The 3,924-nt window shown below is 41.5% G+C and overlaps 1 non-coding gene across 1 annotated transcript; it reads left to right on the top strand.

The window, feature by feature from the left end:
• The first annotated feature begins 1,482 nt into the window (after positions 1–1,482).
• On the top strand, positions 1,483–1,638 carry LOC123256116. Its single transcript, XR_006506819.1, has one exon. It is a non-coding gene; the product is annotated as a U1 spliceosomal RNA (small nuclear RNA).
• The last annotated feature ends 2,286 nt before the right edge of the window (positions 1,639–3,924 follow it).

Raw genomic sequence — 3,924 nt, 5'->3', positions numbered from 1 at the left:
AATATAAATATATTTACAAAATGTACATATATTTATAACTAAGTAAACAAAATATATTTATAAAATGTACATACATTTATAACTAAGTAAACAAAATACATTTACAAAATGTATATATATTTATAAATAAACAAAATATATTTACAAAATGCACATATATTTATAACTATAAAATATGTTTACAAAACATAAATATATTTTAAATAAATATAAAACATTTACAAAGTTGACATATTTACAATTAAATAAAAAATAACTGATAACTTAAAAGTCTAAAAAGTGCTTGAGGCTCGCCATCTAACTTCTCAGTTGCTTAGGAAACATTTTAAAGATCACACTTCAGAGAAAGTGCTGAGCTGCATTAATAGAGGGTGTTTCTTCGCCTGGGAGTCCCCCAAACCAATTAATCACAAGTGGAGTGTGCAGGCTAGCACTTCCCATGTGGGGGCTTTCTGAGCCCTTTTCAGGGCTGCTCATCCACCTTTGGTGTCCCCTGTTCAGCCCACTCTCACCTGTGGTTCTGAAGAAGCAGCCATACCTTAGTGAACAATCTTGGCAGAAGGGCTAGACCAGGTTGAGGGTAATTGATGGGTCCCTCAAACCCATTGGTGAGTCGGGGAACATCTTCCCCAAGCACATGAAGACTTCCCCTGGCAGAATGGGCGGATGAGGACAGTTTAGTCCAATGGTCATGAAAGTGGCTGAAGCAGGTGCTGTAGAGTGCTTAGAGCTTGGTCAGACACAGAAGAAGCCAAAGTCATCTTCTGCATCCTAGTCCACCACCAGTTGTCCTGACTTTTGTCCTGCCACTGGACTTTGATGACTCTGGAAGAGAGAGTGAGGCTGATGACTTTGTGCAACTCTGCCCCACTTATCATCCAATTCATCCCCAAGTCAAGCCATCACTCCCTGATGTCGCTGGTCCCCTTTGAAAAGGAAGGATGAATGACAGCAAGTCACAAGTGTAACCCCTGTCCTAGATCTCATTTGACCCTTACAGCAATCCGTGAAGTAGATTCTTTAGGCAGTATTATTCCCACTTTAAAAATAGGAAAACGGAGGTTCTGAGAAGTTAGTAGCTTATCCCAGAAACTATAGATAACATGTACCCAAGCCAGGGTTCAAACCTGGGTCTCCTGATTCCAGCTTTCCACTACCTGACACTGCCTACCTTGACTGATTAAATAATTCTGATCCTTTCGGAAGTCACTCCAGGAAAGTTCTGCCAGGGAGCTGGGGACAATCCAATTATTGATCTTCGAACACGCCCCTGGGCCAAGATTATAAGGCTACAAGGGTCCCCTTTCTCTGCTCTCCTTTTCCTAAGGGACCTGAACTCTATAGCCCCTCTCCTCTCTTTGTGTACCAATACACAGCTAGGCAAGTGCCCTCCTCTCATTTATCTCTTTAGAAGGCTTGAGTTCAAATTTAGCCCTCAACAGAATGCCAGACCTGTTGTCAAGAGGACCTGAGTTTAAATTTGACCTTACTTTATCTGTAATTCCATGATCATGAAGGTGGTTTCCCCAGGGTGAGGCTTACCCATTGCATTCCAGATGGGCTGATCCTTGCAATTTCCCCAAATTAAGAGAATTTGACCACATAATTTGTAGTAGTGGTGCATTGTAGGTGGTACCTAATTTATAAGTTCAGATAAAAGTTGTATAACTTCCAAGAAATACCAATTTGACACTTACTAGCTGTGTGACCCTGGACAAGTCATTTAGCCCTCTGTGCCTCAGTTTCCTCATCTGCAAAATGCAGATAATAATAGCACCTATCTCTCAGTTGTTATAAAGTTTGAGTGAGATAACATGTAAAAATGCTTTATAAATCTTAAAGCTCTATATAAATGCTATTAAAGCCATAATAATAATAATAATGGCTGTTATTATTATCTTATTATCCTCTTTTTGGGGGGTTCAGTTTAGATGTCACCTTCTCTGAGAAGTCTTCCCTGATTTTTCCAGTAGTTAGTATACTCTCCTTCCTCAAATTATCTTGTAATTACTTTTAAGTGCCTATATTTTCCTACCCCCTTATTTTGAATTCACTTATGAGTGGGTATATATTGCTGTCCTTCCCCATCCTCTCCATCCCCCTTACACTTAGGCAGGGCTTATTTCATTTTTGTCTCTGTAACCACAGCACCTAGGATTTAATCTTGTACCCTATAGGAATAATAAATGGTTGTTGAATGAATGAAATCATACATCAAAGCCAAACTGGTCTGCTGCCTATAATTTATGAACAAGGTCCTCCCAGGAGCCTTGGATGCCTTCTGATGGTTGACCCTGGATTCTCAGAATGTGATACCAGCAACAGACCACGTTGCCTAATGATCAGCCTGGCTAAGGGCAGAGAAACTCATCAATGGAAAGTTGGCCACCAAGTAATGACCTTTTATGGGTCCTAGAAATTCAGAAACCATCTCCTGGGGCTTTGTGGAGTTGTGGTCTGGTAGGCAATACCCAGATCAATAAAATCTCAGAAGCTTAAGGCAGTATTGATGGAACAAGGAGGACATTGGCTCTGGAGTCAGGCGAGTCTGGGTTCTAATCCCACCTCTGACACTACCTGTGTGACTGGGCAAATCTCTGTGCCTTGTCTGTAAAATAAGGGATAGTGGACTACATAGACCCTTAGATTCATTCTATCCAGGAAGCTAAGATTTGAGGCAGAACCATTCTGGAGAGGGAAATCCCCACAAACCAAATGATTGCTGTTTGGGGTTAGAATCTCAGCTGGTGGCCCACCTCCACCTGGCTAGCATCAGTCTGAGCTATCCCATGGGGAAGAATGAGTAGACCATGATTGTCTTCAAGCCCTCAACCAGTGTCTCTTCACAGTTCAGTAAAGGGCTCTACCTATAGGATTCCCCCAACTCAGGCTAGCCAAAAGCATTCAGAGAGTTGGGCCATCAGCAGAAACATCTCTGGGGGCTCCGGGGAAGGCAAAGTTGATGTGACCCTCATCAGTGAGGATGAGGAGTCTGTGGAATCTAGAAATGAACATCTCACAGAATTTGAGTCATTGAACATCTATTAAATGCCAACTATGTGCCAGATCTGGTGCAAAGTTCAGGGGCCACTAAAAAAGCAAAAAAACCCAAAACAAAACAAAAAAACAACAATTCCTGCCCTCAAGGAACTTACAATCTACATGGGAGAAATAATATGCAAGCAGCTACACAAAAGCAATAGACAGGCAGGATGATGTGGAAATAAGCTCTAGAAGGAAGGCACTAACATTAATGGGAACTGGGAGAGACCTTGTTGGAAAAGGTAGAATTTTGCCTGGGACTCTGCATCATACCTTCCTGCCCCAGAAAATTCATCATTGGGAAAATCTCATTATTTATCTTAAGACTGAATATGTCCTGTACTCATATCTCATCAGGATCCTCTGCTTTTCTGACTGGACCATCTGCCTAGATGGTGGGTTCATGGCAGCTTTATTTAAAGAGGGGGCTCAGCACAGTTTTCCTGCATTTTCCATACCAGCTACACCATTTTTGGAGTTCTCTGCCATGCCTCCAGCACCAAGTACCTCTTCCCTCTCCCCCAAATGGGTGACTCTTTCCCCCTTTCTCCCTATCCCTTTATCTTCCCAATTCAATTATTTTTAACCTTCCGTCTAAGAATTACTACTGTTATATTGGGTTCCAAGGCAGAAGAGAAATAAGACTAGGCAATTGGGGTCAAGTGACTTGCCCAGGGTTACATAGCTTGAAAGTATCTGAATCCAGATTTGAATCTAGGACCTCCCATCTTCAAGCCAAGCTCTCTATTCACTGAGCAACCTAGCTGACCCTTGTACTAGCTTTTTTTTTTTTTTTTTTAATAATTTTTTATTTTTAGAAAAAATTTCCCTGGTTACATAAGTCATGTTTTTACTTTACCCTTCACCCCCTTCACCCCCCCA

The sequence above is a fragment of the Gracilinanus agilis genome, unplaced genomic scaffold (genome assembly GCF_016433145.1).
Source record: "Gracilinanus agilis isolate LMUSP501 unplaced genomic scaffold, AgileGrace unplaced_scaffold5614, whole genome shotgun sequence".
NCBI classification, from domain to species: domain Eukaryota; kingdom Metazoa; phylum Chordata; class Mammalia; order Didelphimorphia; family Didelphidae; genus Gracilinanus; species Gracilinanus agilis.
Note: the sequence above shows the minus strand (reverse complement) of the source record. Positions and strands in the feature narration are given on the sequence as shown.